Source organism: Micromys minutus (assembly GCF_963924665.1).
Source record: "Micromys minutus genome assembly, chromosome: 11".
Lineage (NCBI taxonomy): Eukaryota > Metazoa > Chordata > Mammalia > Rodentia > Muridae > Micromys > Micromys minutus.
The window spans coordinates 30612974-30631787 of NC_137980.1; the positions used below are offsets into that span (position 1 = coordinate 30612974).

The 18814-nt window shown below is 43.8% G+C and overlaps 1 pseudogene across 1 annotated transcript; it reads right to left on the bottom strand.

The window, feature by feature from the left end:
- Nucleotides 1-383: 383 nt before the first annotated feature.
- On the bottom strand, nt 384-1302 carry LOC308427384 (spermine synthase-like; annotated as a pseudogene). Its single transcript has one exon. The product of its transcript is annotated as a spermine synthase-like (transcript).
- Between the last annotated feature and the right edge of the window lie 17512 nt (nt 1303-18814).

An 18814-nucleotide genomic window follows, 5' to 3' on the forward strand; every position in this document is an offset into this window, starting at 1 on the left:
GGGATATGTGCAGGGGTTCCAGAGGGACAGATGAGGTCCTAGAGGAGAAAGAGACACATGTCCCCGTCATAGAGAATACCTCCAGTTAATAACATCATGCAAACAAAAAAATAAGTTTTTTTTTTCTTACAGGAGTACTGTTGAGAAAACAAACCACTCTTTTTTTTTCTTTAGGTTTCCGTTGTTATTTTAACTGAAGCACTGCTAATCACTCTCTTTAAACCTTTAAAAGCACCGGATTTTAATAACTTAGTCAATTTGGGGGTGAGAGGGGAGAAACACTATTAGAACTTCTCTCCAGAACAAAACAATGATGTTCAAATTTGGGGGTGAGAAGAAAGAAACACTATCAGGAACTTCTCTCCAGAACAAAACAATGATGTTCATTCCTCCATTGACAGGTGGAGAAGCAGTCTGAGAAGCTCCCATGTGGAATCTTCTGGAGATGCCAAGACAGGGACAACTGTGAAATTATAGTCAAACTCTCTCCCTTCTTTGGCGTACCTTTTCAGTACTGGGAGACAATATTTCTGTAAGAACCTGATCGCAGCGTCCTTTAAGATTGTCTAAGACATCCCACAAGTTCTCCGCATGTGTTTCTTACATCCATCAATTACCATTTGGTCAGTCTCTACCATAGTAACCATCTTTGCTTTCAGTTTGACAATTTCACACAATATATCTCCATCTCCATGTCCCAGAATCAGTACATCTTTACCAGTGTGTCGTCTTCTTCACCAGTGCCCATGATGGTCCGGGTATATGCCAAGTCACTCTCTGCCAGATTAACATCCCCACTGAGGATGAGAATATTCCCAAACTGTTTTGAGTGTAGAATTTTAATGTTCTGATAAGATGAATCTTCATCATATACCACTTCATCTAAGTCCTACTCAACCGGGCGCCCATCAGCAGTCGGCCAGTGTCTGTCACCGGCCCCTCCTCGAACTATGGGTGGTAATTGCTTCACCAGCCCAGTACTGTCTTGACTCAATTCTTTCATTTTTTTTCCTGCTATTTCATTCAAAAGGCTGTCAGTTGCCTGTTTGCCTTGCACATCACTGTTGTAACTCTGAAGGTCCAGCAACACCAATCCATGTGGATAAATTCTCAAATTGGCAAAGCTGCCATTCTTGTTGGTGTAAGTTGCTAAATATCCAGGTGTGCACTGACTCTGCCATCCCCTGCTCCTGAAAAGTGAACTGAAGGCCTTTCAGAATGGCCTCCCCATCAGCTTTGGAGTGCGAAGTCGAGCATGCTGTGCTTTGCTGCTGCCATAGTGTAGGCAGGCCCTGTGCCATGCCTGGGAAAGTGACCGAGGGAGACTGAGGGACCGTGCGGTGTGCCAGGCTGTGGGCTGGCGGGGAGTCCAAACCCCTCTTAAGCGTGGACTCATCAGTAGATGCTCAGTGGTAAATGGCCAATAGAAAATGAAATGAAAGTGGTGTCTTTGGAGATTCTTTGTCTTATATTATATCATGTCATGCCTTTAAACACACACACACACACACACGCACACACGCACACAGACATTCTTACAAGTCCTATGCAGATCCAGTGTTGTGTTTTTATGAAATTCCTGTGTGTGCAAACGTGTGTTCTGCATCTCTGTGTTCTTTATACTTTTTTTTTTTTTGGTCCTAGCCCACCTTGTTTGTTTTTGGGTTTATTTGATTTTATTGTTATTTCTTACATTCCTGTTTTCAAAGGAGAGACAGGAAGGGTGTGGATCTGGATAAGGAGAATGTGGGGAGGAACTGGGAGGAGTTGAGGGAGGGAAACTGTAACCAGAATATAGTGACCTCACATTGTTCTGTTTAAAAATAAATAAGTAGAACAAAGCACAGGGCCCTTCTCGGCACCACTCAGCCCGCTGAGACAAGAGAGATGGGGGCAGCACGGGCTGCTGGTTCAGTTTGCATACGGCCTCTCCACTCACTCTTGATGACTTTCACAAAATAATTTCATGTTCTTCATCCTTTCCAGGAGTAGACTATTAGGCAGGTAGGTATTTATAGTTTTTAGTATTTCTGACCTTGTACATAAAAATCAAAATGATAGTAAAGTATTGGGGATTTCCTACTTTTAAACAGTCCTTTGCAATTTTTTTTTCTGACCAGGGCCTATGAAATCAGCGATGAATACAGCAAGTATCTGAGTTCGCTATGCTGCAGCGACAAAGTGCTCTGGAAAAACTCGAGTTCTCACAGTCTAAGGCATGTTAGTCCTGACTTGTGCCTTTATAGTCTTTCTTTTATGTGTCTATAAACTTTTCTTTTGGAGCAATCCTGGGAACATGGGGCCTCATGCACACATGCTAACCAGCATGTTAACCAGAATACCCTATTGCTAAGCTATACAAAACCCATTTTTTTTTCCTCTGTGTCTTGAGTAGGATCTCACTAAGTTTTCCAAGCTTGCCTGTTCCTTTTCCCTTCAGCATACTGAGCAGCTGAGCACACAGGCCTGTACCACCGAGTCTGGCCCAAATTTTCTCTCGTTGTAAGAGAGCCAGCTCTACTGGATTAGGGACTACCATAATGATTTTATTGTGTAGTTTTACAGACACATGACAATCTGAGGTTGGTGGTTGGTTTTGACCGATAAGACTGTGTGGGTAGCATTGTGAAGTACAGCCTGTGGCAGCATCTGTAAAAAATTTATTTCTGTGGACACATTGCTTGGACCTACAAAAAAACATGGATCTCACATAGTGGTGTTTCTCTTTTTTTATGAGAGATACCATTGAGAATATACAGTAGGGGTCCACTATTTTACCAGGGAAAAATGAAATTTCACATATAGAGTTCACAGACATATTGAAGCCACAATCTTCCATGCATGTGGGTCCCCTCAGCTCAAGAATCCTTGCACAGATGCTATTAACACAGAGAATTCAGTGATAGACTTCATCAAATAGTTATTGTAAGTCATGAAACATAACAAGAATCTGAAGTGGAAACTTCCGGTTCTTTGGGAAAGTATGTCAAATGATGGTTCATTAAGGCACACAGGTGAAAGGATGTCTTGCTAAAGCAAACACGTGAAAGACTGTTTTCTGAAGCAGACACAGGCGAAATGTAGTTTGGATATAGCAATCACATGAAAGGACCCATGATTCAGGAGTATAAATATGGCCCACAGACAGTAGGAGATGAGCACTGAGCCTTGGTTTGGTTTGCTCCACCTTTTTATTCTTTGCTAAAGATATATGTGTATTTGTTCATTTTATATAGCATTGTTGAGCTCAACTTGTGATGATGCTGCCATTTGAGAGAAGCTTACCCAAGTTCCTGAGGCAGCTTGCTGCTCCCGTAGTCTCTCCTCAGGCCATTTGGTGAGCCTGGTGGTTTCTTCAGGATTGAACTACAGCTGCTGGTTCGTGTATGGTGTCTGCCTGCCTAGAGGACTGGAGCACACATGGAGGCACGCATGGCTCCAACTGCACATGAAGCATAGGGGAATGCTAGGGTGGTGAGGCAGGAAGGGGTAGGTGAGTGAGGGAGCACTGTCATAGAAGCAGAGAGTGGGGGAGAGGATAGGGGGATTAACTGGAAAGGGGGATAACATTTTAAATGTAAATAAATAATTAACAAAACAAAAAAGTAGGTTGTAAAAACATTTATGCCTACAAGAATCATTAGTACTAAAATACAGTATCAGTTCTCCAACCCACCCAAATGTGTCTTGTCCATTGACCAAGCACTTTTTGCAGAATTAAAAGAATCCCTGAAAGAACAGTATTATCAAGCAACCAAACCCTCCAGAGCTCCCAGGGACTACAACACCAACTAATGAGTACACATGGCTACAGTTGTATATGTAACAGCAGATAGCATTGTTTGGCATCAATGGAAGGAGAGGCCTCTGGTCCAATGAAGGCTCATTTTCCCCGTGTAGGGAAATGCCAAGGTGCTGAGGTGGGAGAGCGTGGTTGGGAGAGGGAGCACCTTCATGGAAGCAAGGGGGAGGAGGAGAGGGCATGAGAGTATGGGAAAGGGGACAACATTTAAAATGTAAATACATCGAATACCCAATAAAAATAAAAAAGAAAAAGACAAAAAGAATTCCTGAAAAACTATTCTTGTTTCACCAAATTGAAAACTCCAGTGCATGCCAGCAGCTCATTTGTGTGACTGAGACGTTTCCAGACACTGAACTTTAAGCCCAGCAACAACAATGTGGCAGGCTGCCCTGCTTTGGTGCAGCCTCTGAATTCCGGCTCACTGCACTGAGACATGGGTATTGTTTCTGCTTTATAATGATTGGCTCCTGTAGCTTTGGATCGTGGCACATAGGAAGGCTGCTTGGGTTGACATTCTACATACTGACATAAAGCTCCATCTGTGCCTGAGACTCAAAATAAACGTGCTGTTACTTAACGTTGAGTCATATTTTTAGGGGGAGGTGTTTAAATCAGTCCCAGAAAGTGAGGATTGCCACCAATAGCCTTTGTCATTGCTTGGTAATAAACAATACAGAAAAATCAAAGCCAACATTTGTAGAAATGAGGCCAAATTGGTCCCATTTAGTGTCAGTAGAACACTCTGTAGAATTTGTCTTTGCTTCAATTGCTATTTAGACCCCATTCAGGGTCTACTTTAATGAGCCCATTTTCTTCTAGTATATCATGTAAGTGTGTTTGTCTGAGGCCTGTTGTTGGGTTTTTTTGTTTTTGTTTTTTGTGTTCTTTACTTTGTTAGTACACACTTTGACAGGGTTTGTGAGGCAGGAAAAAGATTAATATGCAGGTTTGTTTTATTTTGGTGTTCTGAGGCATTATACGATTCTTCCTAGGTTTTATTTCACAGTTCATTTACGTTTGATTTAAGTCTATTGTCAAAACAAAATTAACAATGCTCATTCAAGGATACCTTGAACTCATATAAGATTTTTCATTAGATAGCTATATGCAAATTCTGACCAGAAAGTCAATAAAGGAAAAAGAAAATGTTTATTAATGTACCAGAAATTATTCAACAACAATTTTAGTGAATTTGTAGTTTTACATGATTGCATTTTATTTTGTTGACTTTTTTATTTGAAAAATTGAAAAATTATATAGCTTTAAACTTGTATCATTATGTCTTTACTAGAGGCTATTTTTTATAATAAAAACCATAGATAAAAGCTAATTTTAGTCAAAACAGATTCATTCAATATTATTAAATAAACTATATATATGCTAAAAATTTGTTTAAGAAGAGAATTAAAGAGTCAATATTTGATAAGTTAGAGCAACATAAAAATTATCAATATTTTAACCTTACCCCAAATATCAAAATTCAATGTACATGTTGATTTTTTGTAGCCTAATGAACTCTTATCTGTGAAACTATGCAAAAATCAATTTTTATCTCATGAACACCATCAAGAAACGGTGTAAGAGGCTCAGTGGGTAAAGACACTTTCTATTAAGTCTGACAGCTTGACTTTGACTCTTGTGTGTGTGCACACACACATACATGCACACCCACTCACACACACATGTACACACATGTACACACATGTACACACTAAATAAATAAGTAAATGTAATTTAATTTAAAAAAGGTTTGTTATATGAAATAAACCTCTGTTTATACAGAGACTAAATAATTCCTAACTTTTAAGGTAAACCAAGTTAACTTCCAGAAAACTTCAGACAGCTATTCAAATCTGCTTTAAAAAAAAGTCATCAAATTTTACAAAATATCAGCAACTTTCTGAATTAGAAATGCAGTACTACACTTACCGTTTCCGGTGAGACAGAAAGAGTTGCTTACATGTGGAGAGGATTCCATCCGCTGCCTGCTGGTGTCGTGGGTTTTCTGTTCTAGGAGACTGACTGCATTTTACAGGGAGTTTTGGTTGCTCTTGTGTTTTATGGTGACTGCTAAACACAAACTGCACAGACCGGGGCTGCTCTGCCTGGAGAGAGAGGAACACCTGCTTCTGTCTTCAGAGGCAAACCAGGAAGAGTAATCCTAAGGGACTTGGAGTCAACACAGTGTGAATTTTAATCCCAATTCTACCAGGTAATTTTGGACCACTGTAAACTTCAGTTTCTTCCCCTTTGGGATAGAAATAACAATGACAAAGACAAAGACGGGGACCTGGATAGATGTCTGCAGATCCAGTGGATTAGAGAAGTGGCCCTGGGCAGGATTGTCACTGTCTAAGGACATTGCAGAAACAGTAGTAAGATCGATTGTGGTTATCAAAGGATGAATCTTTGACACAAAGGCAGGGAATGGTTTGGAGAAGCCCCAGCCATGTTAATCAACTCTGAGATACCAGGAACCAGCGCGCACAGTAAAACTGACATGTATTATCCTGCCAGCTTATTGTATCCGAGACACGGGGAGGGGCAGCTTTGCTATTTGGCATATTTCTAGCCATTTGTAAAGAAAAATACCCAACAGCTGCTGCTCTGGGAGGCAGATGGGTGGATGACATTTACAACTTCTGTTTTTCTGGTGGAGAAACTGAGGCACCAAGTGATCATTCGCTTTTTCTAACCTTTTAAAACCACGACACATCAACTTTGAGATTACAGTTTACTCTTCTGTCTCCGGCCACGTGTCACCAAATAGAATTGCCGGTGGACGAGACTGAGTGAGGTGCTTTCTGGAAGAGCCTCGCTCTTGTGTCTGGTACAGATGGCCAACTGGTGGTGCTTCCCGGGGCTTCCCTTTCTGAAGCCACCAGCCTTGAATGACAGTTTTGTGCAGCATCTTGCCTAATTAAACCACAAACAGAGAATGCCAGCTATCTGCTTGCATGGCACTTCTGAATATTAAGTAGCTTTTATAATTAATTATTTTTGAAAGGCTTGATCCTTCATAATTAAATGAATCTTGGAGAATTAGCAGTAGATTAACATGGTGAATGGGCTGTAAACCATCACGTATATCAACGTGGCTGGGAGGGGACCCCCTTTGCAGCCAACAGAGCCCCTATTGATCTCTCCTCAATGATCTGCAGGCTCCAATACTAACAACACAATGTGGTCCTTCCTTTTTTATATCCCTGTGCAACCGAGCGGAACCAATTGTTTTTGTAGGATGTAAAAATGCAGATTTGCTTAAATAAGTTGCTGCCCAACGAGGCTGTCTGTGTAGAACAAGAGAATATGCGAAGAGCAGCTGTCCAGCTGTGCTGACTGGGACTCCGTTCAGTCACTCCTGTGCCTTTCATGCTGGCACTGCCATTGAGACCAGATAATGGGGGCCAGCAAGACCTGAAAATCAAAGACACAGACAGAGCACCTTAACTACGTCAGTTATGTTCTCGGGCAAGCTTGGGGGAACTGTACGGAGCCGCCTCCTCGAGCCCTGGGGAATTGCCTTGCGTGCCCATAGCGACCTGTACTTTCTGCTTTGCCGTGATCCCGAGGCTGGAGAAGCAGGCCAGAGCTGCCTCGGTGCGACTGTGGACCTGCAGATCCCATAACTTTGGGTTTGGCATGCTGGGCCGAGGCGGTTTAATATCCTTCCATTTGGGTCCAGATCGTTTGCTGTTTGAACCGAGTAGTGTTCTGTTTGGCTACATAAAGCAGTTTGAGGGGAGGGACCCTGGATATGCATTGTGGGAAGGAAGGGAAAGAGGAGGGACTGACTGCACTAATGCTGGTGGTTTGGAATGGTCCCCGTCTTGCCTTCTCTGCGTCTCCAACCTGTTCTTCCCCACAGTTACGTTCTCTGAGTCGGAATTGTCGTTTGATTGGCTTGTTAGTATCGTCTTCCTGAAACTTCAGCTTCAAGCGTAGCGGAACCACACCGTAGATACTCTCTATTAAGCACTGCAGAGTTTCAGATGTGGGTGATGCCGTGGGAATTCTGGAACAGCCACAGGGGAGTCTTGGATCTTAAAGACTCGGGCAAGAATCTATGGTTTCTCTCAGGAGCCTTGACATTTTAGAGAGTGTGGACTGGCTAAGTCAGAGGTGAGGGTGACAGCTCTGAAGACGACTCTGTAGTTTATCTTCTGATGTAGTGGATGGGCATGTTTGTAGGCACTGTATGTGTATGTTTAAAAAGTTAAAAATGTGTGAAAAGAGACTGGTCAAAATTCACTTTTCAATCACTGTTATTTTCCAACAGAATAATTACTGTTGCCCATGTCTTATAAAGCCTCTCAGAGGCTTTTCAAATGCCACAAAATTATCAGTGTCCCTCCAGCATTTCCCTCATCTCACAGCAGCATTACACACTGTACATCACTTCCTGTGCTGTCTTTACTTAATCCCTACAGCCCTGCGGTGTGGAATCGCTGCCATTCCACCATGCTGCAATTAGGATGCTGTTCTAGCTCACTAGCTTGCTCAGGGCTACGTCGATGGATGGTGGAGCTGGGATCACCCTGACTGTCTAACCCCATCAGCTAAGATCTTCATCACCAGGCTTACTGCCTGGCTCCAGCTGGCATGGGCTCCTCTGGCTTCCTGCTGATATGTGCATGTTCTCTGGAGGTTGGATGTCATACTGACTCTCCTCCATGGACTCCAGGAGAAATGAGGCGGAACTTAGCCAGCTCCTCATCAGCTGACATTTCTCCCTCTGTGTAGAAATCACATTAAAAACTGTGGTCTAATACATATAATCTAGAATTTACCATGGTCTTCATTGTTTTTTAAAGTCATTTTATGTTTTACCTGCCTCTGTGTCTGATGCTCATGAAGATTGGAAGAGGGACTTGAGTCCTCAGGCACTAGAGTTCCAGATGCTTGTGACTCGCTGAGAGGGTGCTAGGAACTGAACCCAGGTCCTCTGCAAGAACAGTTAAGAACAGAAACTGCTCTTAAATCCTGAGCCCTCTCTCCAGCTCTGTGTCATCCATTTGAAGTATAAAGTGCTCACTCTGGAAAAAGTCAAACCCCAAACTTCAGAACTGTTCTCATGTCTGACTCTGAATTTTCTTTTACATTAATTTATTTCTAAAACAATTATTTATCTTATGCATATAAGTAGCTGTCTTCAGACACACCAGAAGAGGCATCTGATCACTTTACAGATGGTTGTGAGCCATCATGTGGTTGCTGGGAATTGAAGTCAAGACCTCTGGAAGAAAAGACATTGTTCCTAACTGCTGAGCTATCTCTCTGTTCTTTGACAATCTCATAGAAATTTATAATTACTTTTAGTCCTCCTTACTCCCTTCCTTCTTCTGCTGAAGCCTTTCCTCTTCTCAAATGTGCCCTTCTATGTGTGTCCCTGTGAGCTTAACTAGGTTCGCCTGCTTGAGTTTGGGTTCACTGTTATTTATTTGATTATGGGTGACATCAATGGCTGTACCACTGGAGAAAGCGACACCCCTTCCGGGCCACCATCAACTGTCGGTGGCCTCTCAGGGAGGAGTGATTTCTATGACACAGTGTTCTTGGGCCCAGTCTTGTGCAGTTAAGCACAGCCTCAGTGAATGAGTGATTCAGTCCTTCCATGTCCAGAGACACTGGTTTGCCTCAATCCACCCTATCCTTTGGTCCTTACAGTCTTTTTGTTCCCCGTTCTGGATCAAGCGGCAGTTCTATTTTAAACATTGTAAAGACCCGCCATACTGTTTCCCTCAGACCGTTTCACACACACCCCCAACAGTATGTAAGGCTAGATTATCTGCATCCTTTCCAATACTTGTAATTTAAAAAAAAAAAGTCATCTTGGTGGGTATATGAGGCAACATTTGTTCTTAAAACATATGATCGAACACATTTCTTAATTCTTTGTTGGGCTTATCACCTTTATTTTATCTTGGGTCCTGTGGAGAAACTCTCAGTCCAGACACAAAATGAGGCTGTCGGGACAGCTTGGTGTCCTTGGTGGGATCTTCAGCAATCCTCAGCATTTCTCAGCAAAAGCCTTCTCCACCCTGTGCCAAAGTACAAGAGGAGACTTTCCAGTCACTCGGGTGAAGCCAAGGATTCTTCCCTGGTAGTGCTTTACTGTTAGAGAGACCTAGCTGCTTTTCCTTCAGTGAGCCAAGTGATTGTTAGACGCCCTCTATTTTTCCTTGTCACTTAGAAGCTCCTGACTTAGAAGACCATGGAGATGTCTCCTGCGGTCATGAGTAGCACACACCTTCTCTTCAGCAGACTGCCCAAGCAGTGACTCATGGCTCCTTCAATGAGGCACCGCTCCTGGGTTCTCAGGTGCGTTTCTTGGGAATGGTTAGAGAGATGATGTTAATCAGCTCCACACGTATCCCCTGCTTGGGGGCATCACAGGCTCCACGTGCAGCCTGCTCACCTGCCCTGGCTTAGAAGGAGGTGCCGGGAAAAAGGGAGGCTCGAAGTCTTAGTGTAATTCATTTCCTGTCTCTTCTGCATATCCTTGATTGGGGCATTTTTAAAAGTTACAAAAGCTAAATATATTTTTAAAGCAGGACACTTGAAAGGTGAACAGAAACACAACACTATAAACGTAGCACTGCAATTGTCATATAGGAACCTTTTGATAGACTGCTTGGTTACTTTAAAGCATGTTTTTGTTACACCAACAAATATTCTTTTACCGTATGACTTACCGAGAATTTTTGTGGCATAATAGGGCTATGCTAAAATTCGTTTAAATGTTTCTTAGTGGTTGGAAATTGAGATCTGTGTTTGGCTGTTATAAACTTTCACACACATCTGAGTCCATGCATTAGAATGATTATGTTAATTTTGAATTTTGTATATCAATGTATACATATGAGTATATGTGTATATGTGTATGTGTAGATTTCTGCCTGTGTTTCTCTCTCTCTCTCTCTCTCTCTCTCTCTGTGTGTGTGTGTGTGTGTGTGTGTGTGTATACAAGGACAGAAAACAGAGTTTATCTTTTTGTTTGAGACAAAAATCTCTCATTGGCCTGCTGGGCTGTGTGCCTGCCTCGCTAGAGAGACAAGATGCAATCTGAGGATGCAGAATGAAAGGCTCCATGGGGATCTGGCAACTGGCAAGGAACTGCAGCCGATAGCCACAGCTATCGAGAGAGCCAGGCCTATTGTGTAGAACCAAGGTCCAGCAATCACTACCCTGGGAGAGAAAGTGCTTCCGTGGCTCAATGAAACAGCTACCCTCTAATGATTCTTAGTGAAATAACTCGTGTACTTCATTCTGTGTGGATAGGGACTTTAAAAACATTTTGGGGTAAGGTGGGATCCAGGGGTAGAAGCTTCCCATTAGCTCAGTCTGGGAAGTTAGGGAAGCTTCATTTGCATAAGGAATGACTTCAGGTGTTGTCCCTATGTGGTTGGTTGTCATGGCTGTCTCAATGGAGTATTGTGCTTACGTGTTCCAGGACAGATAGACACTGGCTGGGAGCTGGTTCCATCACCTTCCATTCCCAATTATGAGAATTCCTGGGGTTTTGAACCTGTTTCAACCTTACCAGGTCTTCTGTCTGGTGGTGTGGTTCATTTACCCTACACTGGCCTAGAACTGCACCTAGCTGGCCTCCAGACTCACAGGAATCCACTTTTCTCTACCTTCTATCTCTTTCACTGCTGGAATCATAGGTACATGACAACCAGCTTTTTATGAGCCTCTGAACTTTTGAGACGAGCATGCTGCCTACTGCACCATTTCTCAGTCCACACCAAGCATTTCTATGTGGGTTGTATGTAGAGGTCGATACCCAGGTTTTCATCCTTACATGGCTAACGCAGATGGACTGAGCCATCACCTCAAGCCCGAGGTTACACGCCTTTATTTTTAAAGATGAATTTAGTTTTATTTTTGTGTGTATGGGTGTTTGGTCTTCATGTGTCTGTGCTCCATGTGCATGCTTGTGCCTACAGCTGGCAGAAGAGGGTGTCAAACCTCCTGAGGCTGTAGTTATACATAGTCATAAGTTACCATGTGGGAGCTAGGAATTAAACCCAAGTCTTTCAGAAGAGCAACCAGTGCTCTGTGTTTGTATCAGGAACCACTCTCACTCCAGCAGCAGTGCAGCCGACAGGCGACAGGGACCTGGTGCATTTGTTGCCATGGAAAAGGCCAAACATTCCTAGCATACACTGGTTTAGATGCCCACCTACACCTGGGAGCAAGTAACGTCACAGTCCACAGAAAAGGCTGACACTCCTCTTGCCCACCCTCTTTTCTCTCCCTCTCTCTTTCCTCTTTCTTTCTCTCTCCCCTCTGTCTAGTTGTTTCATTAAACCTTTCTCACATGGAACCGTGTTTGCCTGGTGTGGTTTGTCTCGACTCAAGTTGCAATTTCTATCCCAACACTCTGAACTACCATTGAGCCATTTCTCCAGTCCTGATTATGCTGTTTATAAATGCTTTTTTGGGAAAGATATATATTGTGCACACATACATACATACATACACACATGCACATATACCCATATATATGCACACACATACATACACATATATACATATATCTACACACATATAAATACATAATATCCATACAATATATATGTATATACATGCACACACATACACACACATATATATATACACATATGCATACACATGCACAATGCATATACACATATATACACACACATAAATACATAAAATTTACACACATATGTAAGGAGTGGTTCTGACTGAGAATCTGAGTATGAACACTGGGGGTCCTGTTTCCCAGTTGGTTCTTGATCAATCAGTAAAGATGCTAGAGGCCAAAGGCTGGGTGGAAGAGACAGGACTTCCAGGTTCCTACAGGCAAGCCAAGAGACACAGGAGGAAGAAAATATTCACCTTGTTTCAGAGGGAAAGTCATCAGCCATGTGAGATCTCAGATGGAGTGGTTATTGGCCACTTTCCTTACTGGGCCTGGGGGAGCAGGCAGGAGATTAGAAATGCAGCTAAGCTGATGGCAGATTTAGGGTGCTGAGCTGGGAGTGAGAAGAAGGGTGTGATAGCCACAGAAGGCTTAGGAGAACCCAGCCATTGAGCTAAAAGTATATTAAAAATAAGCTAATGTGTGTGTGTTTCATCTGCGGATCCAAGAGAATATGGACAGGGCTGGTAGCATAGTCTGCCTGGAGCCTAAAGCAGGGTAGTAGAGACGACATGCTACACACACACACACACACACACACACACACACACACATGTACACATACACATATACACACACATATATATATATACATATACATTCATCCATTCACACACATATACATATGCATGCACACACATATACACATATACATACATATACATCCATCCATTCACACACACACACATACACATGCACACACATGTATACATACATATACATCCATCCACTCACACACACATACACATGCACACACACATATACAAACATACACGCATCCATTCACGAACACATACACATGCACACACACATATGCATACATATACATCTATCCATTCACACACACACATACACACACACAGATGTATACACATATCCATCCATCCATCTATCCATTCACACACACACACATGCACACACATACACATATGTATGCATTCATTCACACACACACACACACACACACACACACACACACACACAATTACAGCAGCCACACCCTCACAGTTTTAGGACAGGCTGGATGGGCTTGGCCACCCCTTTCCTGAATGAGCATAGGATGGAGACACTCCTTTCCTTCACCCGTATTGAGACGAGGCATCATGTCATTGTTATCTTGTGATTCTGGGCGTCTTCTCGCTGCTGCTGTATTCTACACAACATGCCTTTTCCCTTCCGCCCATTCAACATATTCCTAACTGCTGTTTCTTAAGCCAATTTAAAAAGTATCCCCTCCCCCAACCCCAAGGAGAATCATACCATAGCTGAAAACTTAAATATTCCTTCTAATTGATTTGGTATAAGTCATAAGTTTGGTAAATTAATGCCATTGAAACAAAACAAAAATACATTTGTGTCACTCTCCCAGGTGTTTCTCACAGCAGGGAGCCCTTCACAGGTCCACTGGTGCAGGTGGTATGAGAATGAATGTATGGCAAGCACCGTTTATTCAAAGGGCTCCAGGTGCACATAGAAAACATTCATTGAGATCTGGCTGCGGCTCAGGGGATAACACTTGCTTGGCATATACACAGTCCTGGATTTGCATACTTGTGAACATTTTAGGTAACTGCAGCATCTCAGTCAGGACTTTAATTGAGATAATTTGAAAAAAATGATCATATTAATTTATTATTATTATTATTATTATTATTATTATATTATTATTATTTGCTTTCTTTCCTCATCTGATGAACACACAGTCATTATTAAGGAAGAAGAGAATTTTCTGAGTTTTGTGTTTGGTAAGAAGGACGGCTGGCAGGATAAGGTGATGGAATGCATTCGTGGTTTCTTACAAGTTAAATTTAAGGATGGCAAATAAAATTAAGCATGGGAAATGACAAAGATCCATACATCTTTTTTTAGAAGCACTATTTGCTAATAAGTAATTTTTGTTTCAAAATACGAAGCAAGCTACTATAGACTTGGTTCTTCAGATCTCCTGATGCCACCACAGAAGGCTCCGTGTCCGTGGCTGACAGAGCTGCCAGGCAACCCAGCAGCACATTTCACACTAGGAGCTCTCACAGGGTACTTGGGCAGATGTCCTTTGCAGTATCAGTCCAGTGTGGGGAGTGTAACACCTGCATGCTGCAGTGAAGAGAAAGTTGAATTGCGGACAGAGGAACTTTCACAGAGACCCTTCAGGAAACAGTTCTCTATGGTCTGGTGTCGCTACCGTCTCTGACCAGCAGAAAAGGAGTGACGACACAGCGTTCTTCTCAAAGCGGTTTATTCAGGAACCTTACAGCATGCCAGTGAAAAAATCTTTCTGTCTCTCTTTCTGTTTCTCTTTCTGTTTCTCTTTCTCCTCCCTCCACCAAGCACAGTCCTATTATCCTTTCTTATCTCTACATCCTCAGTCCATGTTGTGTGGCTGCAGTTCATAGGTCCGAGTCATCTGGCCTGATCTTGCGTCATGGGTGCACCTGCGTAGCTTGCTCGGTGGGAGTGGCTAATCTCGGGGGCAGGAGGAAGTCAGGTGCTAGTCACAAGACTACACTGGAGTCCCAAACGCCATTTTTGGACTGCCGCCACACCCGCTCTCCACAGTCTGGTAAAGAACGCCTCAAAAGTCTCGGGTATTCGTGGAGCTTGCTTGTCTTGGGAATGCAGAGTTGGGATTCATGATGACTCTACAGGACCCTCATCTTTGTGGCTCAGTTCCCCGCCCCCACCTGCTCTGGTGAAATGCTTCCTGAGTCACAGGAGCTAGAGACCTGGGGTAGCTCCAATCTCTCCCTATCGGACATGTCCAGTTGTAGAGTCCTCCCTGAACAGTTGTCCAGACCTATCCCTTCCTCACCATCCCTTCTGACCTCGTTGCAGCATCATCTGAGCTGGGTTTGATGGCTGCAGAAGCCTCATAACTGGTCTTGATGCCTTCAACCCTGCCCTGCTCACTGAACCTCGGCTGTCCACTTTGACTGAGGTTTATAATGTGCAAACCTGTCTGGAGATACAGCTCAGGTATCGAATGCTTGCCTGCCATGTGCAAATCCCTGGACGTAGTCTCTAGTACTAAAACAATAATAAAAGTCATACACATCGTTACTCATAACCCCCAATCACATCCCTTACACCCTGGCGTCTGCGTGGCCTTCAGCTTCATATGGTCCCTTTCCAGGGTTACATTGCCATCCAGCAATGCCAAGCCACCATCTTCCCTTGTCCCAGATGCCACCCTGATACCTTTGATCACACTTCTTCCTCATCTTCTTCCTTGTCCCCTCCTTCAGTTGGCAAAATCCTACTCACATCGCAAGGCACTACTGGTGACTTTTCTCTTGGGAAATCCCCCATCAGCTTTTCTGTCTGTCTCACCTCTTGCACTGTTACTTCCCAGTACTGCCCAACTCTGCATCACAAGCTTCAGTCAACACTCAGACAGCTGATGAACTCAAGCATCTATAGGAGTCACTGAAGTAGCATCCATTCTCCCAGTTGTGATAGGGATACGAGCGAAGAGACTTGGTCAGTGCATGGGCTGGGAGGTCTCTCCCAAAGTAGTCCCAGCTCTGAGATAGTGGAGTGCTGCATGTCAGGCATGTTTGAGAGCCCTTGATGAATCCCTGGGAGCTGAGTCTTTATGGTTCCTCTTGTACGGGCTGATCCCTGGGATTGGGAAGATTGGTATGGCCTTCATGCCACTGTGCAAGTGAAAGGGAGAGACAGATCTGTGGCTGGAACAAGATGCTTCCCAACAGTGTGGGCATGCACAGGACTGGGTAGCACATGCCTCCAGAGGAGACTAGAAGGAACCCAGCATCCTCTACCACACACTCCACACACCTCCACTTCCTCTGTTTCCAGTCACTTCTTCACCGTCATATCCGTCTGCCTTTGCCTTTAGATTTCTGCAGATGAATTTAATTTTATGTTCCATAAAACCTTATTCTAGTGGTGGGATGGAGGGTAAAGATAGAAAACACTGAAGATGTACAAACTACACATGGGCTCAGAGGAGGAAACGAAGGCAGAGAAAGTGGCTCATGCTTAAATTTTGCCGTCACCCGCTTTAAAACCAACCGGAAATCAAGCCTTGCATTATTCAAGGCAGATTTCCATGATGAATAAATCTGCTCAAATAGAGTGGAAATTCAAGATGATGGGGTGTAAACCTAATGGGGGAAACATGGCTAGGCAGGGCTCAAAGTTAGTCCTTGTCAATCATGTGGAAGGTACGGAGTTTATTCTGTCATTTGTGAATCTTTAGGAAAAAAAGATTTATTTATTTATTTTATGTATGTAAGTACACTGTTGTGGTCTTCAGACATGTTAGAAAAGGGCATTGTATCCATTACAGATGGTTGTGAGCCACCATGTGGCTTTCTAGGAATTGAACTCAGGACCTCCGGAAGAGCAGACAGTGCTCTTAACCACTGAGCCATCTCTCTAGCCCCCATTTCTGAATCTTAATTTGCATAAATATTTAGAACGTCTTGCAACTGATTTGAGAAGTTCAAGGTGAACTTATAATAAGTTAAACATATGATATATAAATATAACATAAAGGGCATTTACAGCATACGCCCTCCAAGTGGGGCTTGAACAAGCTCACATTGGTATCTCCATGGTTTTGAATCTATACTGACTTTGCACTTTCTGTGGTTGGTAAATGTCAGACACCAGGATACCATCCCAGACTATCCACCCATTCTCATGGTATAGATTTAGACCTGAGGTGGAATAATCCTAGGTGCTTGTTTTCTTTTAGATTCCTGTACTCTACATCTTGCCTCCAAGATGGGAATACCGGAGATCAGACCCTTGGGCTCTGTAGTTTGAAAGCCAGCAACATATACTTTCTGAGATATAATAGCACTAGCTGGTATCAGAGTGACATAGACTGAAGAAATACACACCTTCCAAACTCTAAATATGACAGTGAGCAGAAGGTGTGGCTTGTTATCAGAAGTTGGTCATTTGGTCTCATTCACGGCGAGCATCAAGGATGCTGATACGGGGTGGGTAAGGGCTCCTCTGTCTGTGGGAATACATTACCTGGGAAGGAAATGAAGCATTGGCTGAAGCAGCAGAGGGTCTTGTCACAGGGAATTGTCATCCTGACTCTTACATGGAAGGGCTTTTAGAGTGTAATATTGACCTTGAACGTCACACCGGGAAACACCGGGAAGTCGGCTGTTCTAAGGCTGTGTGTGCACCGTGTCTGAGCTCTAGCCAGGCTCAGCTGCTGTTCTGTAGGGCTCCTGGGCTTTGAATTAGCCAGTCCTTCTGCCAGCGTGGCAGATCAAGCCTGCAGAAAAATGGCAGTGCCAAATGCATCTGGTCCCTCAAACCTCAGTGTACCAAGTGAGCACTCATCCCACGGTCCCTCTTCACACCGTTCCAGCCACACGGTGCCATTATAAGAAGTATCTAAGCATGTTTCCCCGCTCCCATGTATTCCCTGTCCCCAGGAACGAGAGGAGCAATATGTCCACTGTGTCACCACCATCCTCAGCAATAGCTGCTGATAGAGCACAGAGCTGAGACTATCTTCCGCTCTGTTTAATAGGGGATTTACTGTCCTCGCTGTACTCACAGGACATATTGGAAAGAGACATTGGATTCACCCCGAGAAATCTTCATGTTGCTCAGGCATTGGGGGCTACCTGAGCACTGTTCATTTCAAGAGCTGTTGGTCTCTGTTGCACCCCATGAACAGACCATGGGCTAGTAGCTCATTTGTTCCCACCTCAGGGTTTTTCTGTCTGGCCACAAGGCCCAGAGGACTTTTAAGTTCCACAATCCTTACCCTACAGAAAGCTGAGCAGCTCCGCCCTGCATCCAGCTGGGACTTCCTGCAGACCTCAGGATGGGGGGCGTTTACACATCTCTACATCTGCCTGGGCTGTTTGCACTTAACTGGGTGAAGGATTAAGGCTGGCTCTTCCACGGGTCTGACACAGAGCTGTGCAGATCTGCATCTGAGATGGAGCATAAAGGGGTGAAGGGGGAAGGACACCTCCATTGCTTAAGCCTCTGCCACATTGTCTCAGAATCCTCACTGATGTACGGGATCACATGCCCTTGGGAACAGAACCAGCCACCAGTGGGTCACCTGTGGTCACCAACGCAGCCAAAGTGAGCCCCCCAGTCAGTCACACGGTCTGTTGTGGCAGTCCTGAGACACAGAGCAGGTGGGAAGGAAATGGTTGCATGTCAGGCCTGGCTGGCAACAGCCTTTCCTCCTTCCCGATTCCTGTTCTGGCTTCTGTTAAAGCCAGGTCCAAAGCTCTGGCTTTCACAGCCATAGGTTTAGATCCCAACTGCACGCTTTTCTTATTTACTGGACATCTCAAATTACATAAGGAACCTGTGCTGATACA